The sequence below is a fragment of the Crocuta crocuta genome, unplaced genomic scaffold (genome assembly GCF_008692635.1).
Source record: "Crocuta crocuta isolate KB4526 unplaced genomic scaffold, BGI_CrCroc_1.0 scaffold67, whole genome shotgun sequence".
Classification (NCBI taxonomy): Eukaryota; Metazoa; Chordata; class Mammalia; order Carnivora; family Hyaenidae; genus Crocuta; species Crocuta crocuta.
The window spans coordinates 2,564,875-2,574,405 of record NW_027531896.1 but is presented as its reverse complement, the minus strand read 5'-3'; positions in this window follow the sequence as shown (position 1 = coordinate 2,574,405).

Here is a 9,531-nt window from a genome sequence, read left to right as displayed (position 1 = left end):
CTCTAGAAATTCTCTTTTTAAACCTTTTTGTTTTTGCTGTTTTAGTAGTTGCTGTAAAGGTTTTACATGTGCATGTGCCACTCCTCACCAGTCTGCTGGGGTTGACGTTTTACCACTTGGAAGTGTAGAAACTTTAAATCCCTTTACCTGCCCTTTAAATCCCTTACCTTCCCCTAATTCTGTAATTGTGTTTAAATTTCCTCTCTCTACATTTAGAACCATATTATTATATTTTTTGTGTTAACCATCAAACATAGTATGGAAAACTCAAGAAGAAAAAAAAAGCCTATTGTATACCCATATTAAAATTTTGTTATTTTTTAAAGTGAACTCTGTCCCCAGCACGGGGCTCAAACTCATGAACCCAAGATCAAGAATTACATGCTTTACTGACTGAGCCAACCAGGAGCCCCTTCTCAAATTTTTATTCTTTCAGTTGTTTCTTTTTCTTCTTTTTTTTTTAGTTTAATTTTTTATTTTAGAGAGAGAGAAAACATGAATGGGGGAAGGGGCAGGGGAGAGAGAGAGGGAGAATCTCAAGCAGGCTCCATGCTCAACACTCAACATGGGGGTGGGGGGTGTGGGGACTCTACCCGAGGACCCTGGGATCATGAGAGCAATATGTTTGTTTTTTCTATTTTCTACTATATATCTGTTTTCTACAATAAATAAGTAAGTAAATCGATTATCTCACACATTTCTCTTGAGCTGAAATCAAGAGTTGGGCGCTCAACCAATTGAGCCACACCCTGGCACCCCTCGATTGTTTTTTCTTCTTTCCTGAAATTCCAGGAGTCTTTCTGTTACCACTCTGAGTAGGGAAAACACCCAGTTGTCCTGTGTATCTCCTCTACTGCCATACAGCAGTTCTGACACCAGACTTGTGGGGGTTTTCCTTCCCCAGACATTTCAGGTGTCCTACAATTTAACCCAATCCTGATATGCTTTACTAGAGGATGGGGTCAGAGCCCACAGGTTAGGAGCTCAGGCCCACAAAGCTGCCCTCACCCTCCTTTACATGCCAGTTGCAAGTCAGGTTGTCACCAGTGTTTCTGAGTGATCAGCTGTGAATCAATTTCCCACAATGCCATCACTGAGTGAGATTAATTTGCTAGAGCAGCTCACAGAATGCAGAAAAACAGCTTACTTACTGTTGACCAGTTAGTTTATTATAAAAGGGTATACTGGTGCAGCCACTCTGGAAAACAGTATGGAGGTTCTGCAAAAAATTAAAAATAGAACTACCCTATGACCCAGCAATTGCACTACTAGGTATTTATCCAAGGGATGCAGGTGTGCTGTTTTGAAGGGGCACATGTACCCCAATGTTTATAGCAGTGCTATCAACAATAGCCAAAATATGGAAAGAGCCTAAATATCCATCAACAGATGAATGGATAAAGATGTATATATATACACAATGGAGGATTACTTGGCCTTCAAAAAGAATGAAATCTTGGGACGCCTGGGTGGCTCAATCAGTTAAATGTCTGACTTGAGCTCAGGTCATGATCTCACCTTGGGAGTTTGAGCCCCACATTGGCTCTGCGCTGACATCTCAAGAGTCTGGAGCCTGCTTCGGATTCTGTGTCTGTCTCTCTGCCCCTCCCCAGCTCATGCTCTGTCTTTGTCTGTTTCTGTCTCTCTCTCAAAAATAAACAAACATTAAAAAATTTTTTAAAAAATGAAATCTTGCCATTTGCAACAACGTAGATGGAACTAGAGTGTATTATGCTAAACGAAATTAGAGAAAGACAAATATCATAGGACTTAACTCCTATGTGGAATTTAAGATGCAAACCACATAAACATAGGGTCAGAGAAGCAAAAATAATATAAAAACAGGAACAAAACATAAGAGGCTCTTAAATATAGAGAACAACAGGGTTGGTGGAGGGGTTGTGGGTGGGGGGATGGGCTGATGGGCAAGGGGCATTAGGGAGGACACTCGATGGGATGAGCTCTGGGTGTTATGTGTAGGGAATGAATCACTGGAATCTACTCCTGAAATCCTTGCTGCACTATATGCTAACCAACTTGGATGTAAATTAAAAAAAAAAAAGATATGATAAAAGATCCATATGAACGTGCAGATGGAAGAACTGCCTGGGGCAAGGTATGTGGGAAGGGGTGTGCCGTTCTTAGCACCTCCATGTGTTCACCAACCCACAAGCTCCCAGAAACCTGTACCTTTGGGATTTATGGCAGCTTCATCACGTAGGAATGATGGATCATTAACTCCATTTCCAGCCCCTCTCCCCTCTTCGGAGAATGAGAGGTGGGACTGAGATTTCCAAGCTTCTAATCATGACTTGGTCTTTCTGGTGGCCAGGCCCCATCCAGGAGCCCACCAAGAGTCACCTCATTAGAATAAAAGACACTGCCATCACCTAGGAAATTCCCAGGGATTTAGGAACTCTGTCTGTCAAGGACGGGGGTCACAGACCAGCTATTAGAACAAAAGATACTGCTTATCAGTTAAGAAATTACAATGGTTTTAGGATCTCTGTGCCTGGAACAGGGAGCAGAGAGCAATATGTTTGTTTTTTCTATTTTCTACTATATACCTGTTTTCTACAATAAATGAGTAAATAAATCTATTATCTGACACATTTCCTTCCTGCTTCAAAAACTTCCTTTAGCTAACAAATGCTCTTCGTTTTCCTTCAGTGAGAATGTCTTTATTTTTATTTCATTCCTAAAGAGTAATTTCACCAAATAGAGAATTCCAGGTTTGTGAACCACACTCAAACTTGTCGGTGCCCGCCAAGGCACAGTAAGCCAATGTCTGAGACGCTGGTTTTGAAGCAAGGAAAGCTTTATTATCCGAAGGGCAGCCCAAAAAGAAGGCAGGAGATCATTCCCAAAGCTGCCTTGCCCTGTCGAGCCCTGGGGCAGCTTGCATACAGGAGAGGAGGGTTAGGGGACCTGAAACAATGTGGAGGCGAGCTTACCTCCAGACAATGAGGCGCTATTTGGGACCTGGTATGATCAGATACATCAAGACAATGTTACCACCTCGTCCCCATTAGGTTTCTACAATCAGTGGGTAAACAAGGAGTAGGAGTGAAAAGGGCAAAGCCAATTAAGTAGAGAACAAGACAGAATGTGGAGCTAAGTTAATAATGCAATGAATACAAATGGTCGTAGGGCTCAGGCTGATAGTTACTCTTTCAGCATTTGACAAACGCCACTTCCTTCTGGCCTCAGTGGTTTCTGATAACAATTTGCTTTGATTTGAATTGTTTCCCCTTATAGACAAGTTATTGTTTTTCTGTGCTTTCAAGAACTTTTCTTTGTCTTTCATTTTCTGAAGTCTGATTATGATGTGCCTTGGTATAAATTTCTTTCAGTTTATTTTATTCGGGGTCGACTCACCTTGAGTCTAGGTTTATCTGTCTTTTTGCCAAGCTTGGAAAATTTTCTCCCATAATTTGTTTTTTAAATTTTCTTTACAACCCAGCAATTTCACGACTAGGTATTTACCCAAAGGATACAAAAACACTGATTCCAAGGGGTACATGCATCCCGATGTTCATAGCAGCATTATCAACAATAGCCAAATCATGGAAGGAGCCCAAATGTCCATTGTCTGATGAATCGATAAAGAGGATGTGGTATATATATTCAGTGGAATATTATTTGGTTGTCAAAAGAATGAAATCTTGGCATTTGCAATGAATGGATGGAACTAGAGAGTATTATGCTAAGTGAAGTTAGTCAGAGAAAGACAAATACCATATGATATCACTCATATGTGGAATTTAAGGAAGAAAACAGATCAACATATGCGATGGGGGAAAAAGAGAGAGGGAAACAAACCATAAGAGACTCTCAATGACAGGGAACAAACCGAGGGTTGATAGAGGGAGGTGGGTGTGGGATGGGCTAAACGACTGGTGGGCATTAAGGAGGGCACTTGTGATGAACACTGGGTATCATATGTAAGCGATGAATCACTCAATTCTACTCTTGGAATCAATATTATACTATATGTTAACTAATCAGAATTTAAATAAAAAATTGAAAAAAAATTTCTACTAACAATTTAGTAGATTTTAGTTTACTCACACAGTTGTGGAACTATTACCACAATCAGTTTAAGAACTGTTTATCACCCTAACAAGATACTAGATACCCATTAGGAGTACCTTCCCGTTACCCCCTCTTTCAGGCCTGTGTTAGCCAACAATCAACTGTCTGTGGATTTGCCAATCCTGGACATTTCTCATGGGTGGAGTCACACAATATGGTCTTTTGTGACTGGGGTTTCAGAATTAGTATAATGCTTTCAAGTTTCATGTAGTAGGTATATACATCAGTATTTCATTTTTGTTTTATTGCCCCAAAATACTTCATTGTATAGATATACCACATTTTAATTTATCCATTCATCAGTTAATAGACATTTGAGTTGTTTCTACTTTTATTTTTTATTTATTTATTTTTTATAATATTTTTTATTTATTTCTAGGAGAGAGAGAGACAGCGTGAGCAGGGGAGGGTCAGAGAGAGAGGGAGACACAGACTCTGAAACAGGCTCCAGGCTCTGAGCTGGCAGTCAGCACAGAGCCCGATGTGGGGCTTGAACCCACGAACCGTGAGATCATGACCTAAGCGAAAGTCGGACGCTTAACCGACTAAGCCACCCAGGCGCCCCTCTACTTTTATTTTTACTGTTTATTTTTGAGAGAGACAGAGCGCAAGTTGGGGAGGGGAGAGAGAGAGGGAGACACGGGATCGAAGCAGGCTCCAGGCTCTGAGCTGTCCGCACAGAGCCTGACGTGGGGCTCGAACTCACGAACTGTGAGATCATGACCTGAGCCGAAGTCGGACACTCAACCAGCTGAGCCACCCAGGTGCCCCAAAGTTGTTCCTACTTTTTAGCTATTATAAATAGTGCTGCTCTGCACATTTTAAAAAAAGATTTTATTCTTAAGTAATCTCTGCACCCAATGTGGGGCTCAAACCTATAACCCAGAAATCAAGAGTCACTTGCTCTTCCAACTGAGACCAGCCAGGCATCCCTGCAATGACCAATTTTGTACAAGTTTTTGTGTAGACCAATATTTTATTTTCTTGAGGTATATACCTAGGAGTGGAATTGCTGGGTCATGCCATAATTCTATGCCTAACTCTTTGTGAAACTGCTAAACTGTTTTCCACAGTAGCTGTACCATTTACATTCCCACCAATGGTATATGAGGGTTTTTCTACATCTTCGTCAGAATTTTTTCTGTCTTTTGATGATAGTTAGCTTAGTAGGTATCAAGTGGTATCTCACTGTGGTTTTGATTTGCATTTTCCTAATGGCTAATGTTGTTGAACATCTTTTCATGAGCTTATTGGCCATTTGTTTATATTCTTTGGAGAAATGTCTATTCATTTCTTTTGTGCATTTATAAAATTGGGTCGGGGGCGCTTGGATGGCTCAGTTGGTTGAGTGTCCGACTTCGGCTCAGGTCATGATCTCATGGTTGTGAGACTGAGTCTTGTGTAAGGCTCTGAGCTGGAGTGGAGCCTGCTTAAGATTCTCTCTCTCTTCCTCTCCATCTGCCCCTCCCCTAGTCATTCTGTTTTTATCGAGTGTAGTAGTTCTGTATAGATTCTAGCCCCCTATCAGATATATGACTTGCAAAAACTGTCTACTGTTCTGTGGGTTCCATTATTATTTTCTTATTTCTTTGACTATTTTTTCAACTCACCCACATTCTCCTGGGACACTGATGACACAAATATTAGATCTTTGGTTGTAGTCCCACATATCTCTGAGGCTCTGTTTATTTTTTTCTAGTCTGCTTCCTCTCTGTTGTTCAGTTTGGGTAATTTCTATTGTTTAAGTGCAAACCAACAATAATAGGAGAGGGTGGGGAGGGGTGGGAGGGAAGAATGACATGACAAAGGGCATAAGGAAAGCTTTGGGGGTAATAGATATGCCCATTATGGTTGTAGTGATGATTTCATAGTGGTTTCATATACAGATGTCCAAACTTACCATAGTTTGGGTAAGGTTAAGCGTGAGCAGTTATGTTATTTAAACTTCATTGAAACTATTAAAAAGTTATACTTAAAACCACTAGGGGGCAGAGAGAACACCTCCAAATAGTCCGTGTTTTGTTTATCTAATGAGTGTCTACAACAATGTAGAAATGGATGATTCTAGTAGAAACCCATCTCTGTACTCTCAAAGAAATATTTTGTTGTTAGAAATGCTTGCTTACTACGTACATAAATCATTCCAATTTGCATTGCTAGAGGCAGAATCCCTAGGGGAATGAGGGTATAAACACCTACTAGCAACAAGATTGAAGTTAAGCTTTCAGCTTTATGCTATAAATACTCTCCTGAAAGAATCACATTTGCTCCTCTACCTCTCATGAGGATATTCATTCTTTCCGCTGGTGATCACTGCATTCACACTAAGGTTCACAAACCCAAAGTGTAAGTCAGGGCTGGGGGGCAGCTGTCGGAAGCACAAGGGATCTGGGGACTATAGCCCTTAACCTAAGGTTCATCTTTGGCAATGGTGATTCCTTGGAAAGAAAGCTGCCCCCTTCCTCTTGGGGGTCCATGGAAGGCCAGGAGGCCTCTTTTGTCTCATCATATCCCTGGAGATCAGCTCAATTCATGTCTAGTAAACATAAACTGTCAGATTCTCTCTCTCTCTCTCTCTTTCTTTAAATGTTTATTTATTTTTGAGAAAGAGAGAACACAAGCAGAAGAGAGGCAGAGAGAGAGAGGGACAGAGGATCTGAAGCGGGCTCCCCACACTGACAGCAGACAGCCTGAGGCAGAGCTCGAACTTGTGAACTATGAGATCATGACCTGAGCCGAAGTGGCACGCTTAACGGACTGAGCCGCCCAGGCACCCTGGGAGATTCTCTTTTTAAGAACATTGCAGCTGTAACTTTAAAAATCAGCAAAAAAAATGTTCATCTTACATCAGAATTGTGGACCCTAGTTCCATGGGGATTCAACTCACCCAAGCTGATATTAAACTCTCTTAAAAGTATGTCATCCAGAGCGCCTGGGTGGCTCAGTCAGTTAAGGGTCAGACTCTTGATTTTGGCTCAGATAACAATCTCACAGTTTCGTAGATTTGAGCCCAGTGTAGGGCTCTGTGCTGACAGTGTGGGGCCTGCTTAGGATTCTCCCTCTCTCTCTGTGCCCCTCCCCTGCTGGTGCTCTCTTGGTCTCTCTCAAAATAAATAAGTAAACAAAAAAGAAAAGAAAAGAAGCGTGTCATCCTTGGGGCCCAGGACAGAGGCCCAGCAAATTTTCTCTGTTTTCTCTGCCTCCTGAGGCCAGGCCTGGGAGAAGTCTCTTGGGGCAGATGCCAGGGGATACATCAAGGGTAGGGGGGATTGCCATCAGCATGGCCAAGGGCATTCTTGGAAGGCAAACTTACAAACCCATGATTCTCTGTGGCTCTCAGGAGCCCCCTTGGGAGGCCTCTGTCTTTTAAAAGGGGAGTTTAACCTCTCTCAGGCCCTTTGCTGATGCTGGGATCACAGCAGTCTTCAGAGGATACCCCATAGCTGCATCCCTTCCTCATGTCCCCTTGGTGAACAGCAATCTAGCCGCCTGCAGTCTCTTGCTGCCTGATGCCTCCCTGCGCTTTCCAGAGGCCCCACAGAGATGGTGGGGACATATACCCTCTTGGGTTCTAGCCTTCTCCAGGGCAGCAAGTCTCCCCCCCCCCCCCAACCTCCAGATGTCCTTCCCTGCTGCCCTGGGGGCTTTATTTCTGCTTACCCTAAGCCTTCAGGCTGTGATCAGGCCTCCAGTAGCCCTTGGCCTCTGCCCCCTGGCTCGGTAGGGCTTCTCTCCTCCTCAGAGTCATTCTGGAAGCCCTCAGAGTGGCCATCCCTACCCCAAAGTTGGTAGCCTTCAACAGCAAGAATCTGCTCCCACCACCGGCCCATCCAGCCCGTTCTTCCACCTCTGTTGAAATAAAACCTGTTGGGGCGCCTGGGTGCCTCAGTTGGTTAAGCATCTGACTTCAACTCAGGTCACAATCTCATAGTTTGTGGGTTCAAGCCCTGCACTGGTCTCTCTGCAGTCAGCACAGAGCCTGCTTTAGATCCNCTCCCCCCCTCCCCCAGCCCTGGCACTTTCTGTCTCTATCAAAATAAATAAATAAACATAGAAAAAAAAATAAAAGAAATACAACCTGAAGGCATTCCTTGGTATTATGTTGTGCAGGAAGAAGACCGCTTGCAAAGAAACGGCTTCAAAGCACCAGAGTTGGAAAGGATTTTACAGGGTGTGGGAACAGAGGCACCAGGAACAAATGGCAACACTTCTAAGGATGAAAAACAAGAACAAGGTTCTAAGCATTCTGTACTGAAAGTTTTAGCAAAAATAAGTTTACAGGTTTCCCGCTAACGCAAAGCAGAGCACTTCTATGAAAACTTGCGTAAGCCAAAATGGCATCGTTTGAAGAAGTGATTACCATTACTTTATATGGAAAAAATTCTGAGCAGTCCCATACGCCCAAAATAACTTCTCCTCGGCTATTCTGACAGATCTTGCTAATGTATGCGCAAAATAAGTCGAGATAAAGTACTGATCCAAAGCTCTGGCGGCTGGATGTGGAGGTGCTGAGTGTAGATCCGGGGAAAGGCGCTTGGTGGCGCCACTCTCGCTCCCGGCACACACTGCCTCGGTGAGGGCTCTCTAAAAACAAACACTGAACGCTATTTGTGCCTTTTGCCTTTTTCATAAAAGCAAAATCCTCTTCGGATTTCTTACAGTTGACGGAAATAGGTACTGATGTAGGTCTTTCGTAAAAGCAAAGGGGCCTAATGCAAACTTTCAAAAAGTGGGTATACCTGTCTTGGTTGGCAAGGGCATGAGAAAAAGGATCCCTAAAGTTTCCTTGAGAAGGTAGAGGGGCTTATTTCTCAGAAACTGCATTTACTCAGGACCAAATAGAATTCCCCAGCTGGGGTGAATGGGGGGTTTGGGGAAAATGCTGTAAGGACAAGAGGTTTTAAGATAGTTCAGGGAAATGAAGTCTTTTAGCATCCTCCCCTGATGCCCCTCAGATGTCTTGTGTGTTCTCAAGATGGTGGCATTGTCAGGGCTTTTGTGCCCTTGAGAGTCACAGGAATAAAGTCTGATGTCCTCTCAGTAGGAAGCCAGGTAGGAGTTTCAGTGACCATCTGATTTAAGCCTGTGAGTGAATCAGACACTCACCAGGTCACCCCAGATTTATAGCTTTTCCTACCCTGGGAAGGGCCAGTAGGTTCCTACCTTGGTTAGGTAATGAGAGCTTATTCACGGTGCCTTGTAGGTCTTACAGAAGCTTTTGAGGCCTTTAATACATAGATTCTTCCACTCAAAGTTGGAAGGGCTGAGATACTCCCTACGAATCTAAGAGTTAGTCTGAAGTGGGGGAGGGAAGGGGAAAGGAGTCCACTTGGATGGCAGCCATAGTGCCCTCCCCCTTCCCCCTACTACTGTTCTAGAGTCAAATAAACCATTCCATCCCTGGGTCCTGAATCTCCTTTCTAACAGAGCCCTCAC